This window comes from Penaeus monodon, chromosome 23 (assembly GCF_015228065.2).
Source record: "Penaeus monodon isolate SGIC_2016 chromosome 23, NSTDA_Pmon_1, whole genome shotgun sequence".
Lineage (NCBI taxonomy): Eukaryota > Metazoa > Arthropoda > Malacostraca > Decapoda > Penaeidae > Penaeus > Penaeus monodon.
Window position 1 is genome coordinate 4,303,944 of NC_051408.1, and position 331 is coordinate 4,304,274.

The 331-nt window shown below is 35.0% G+C and overlaps 1 protein-coding gene across 1 annotated transcript in view; it reads left to right on the top strand.

Annotated features, from left to right (window-relative positions):
* LOC119587738 (acetylcholine-gated chloride channel subunit acc-1-like) overlaps positions 1-331 on the top strand; it is a 3,689-nt gene that overhangs the window by 1,196 nt on the left and 2,162 nt on the right. The window lies entirely within an intron of this gene.

Here is a 331-nt window from a genome sequence, read left to right on the forward strand (position 1 = left end):
ATGGAAATTGTGACAAAAAAAGTGTTGACATTCATACTAATAACATATACAACAAACAACAAAATGTACTAGATTACTGAACATGCAATAAAATTTCATGAAGTAAAGAGAGAGAGATTTAAGTATCATTTCAGCGTACACTCACTTCCACTTCCGCCTTGGCAATTTGTGAACCACCCGCTTCAACTCTTGTATCCGAAACACTGGCCTCCTACTTCTATTAACATGCGTTTCGGTTATGGGAGTCGAAACGCGGTTCACATATTGTAGTGAGCCGGAAAGTGTTCATTTTTGTATACCTTTTCTTTATTTTTTGAAAAATTTATTTGTT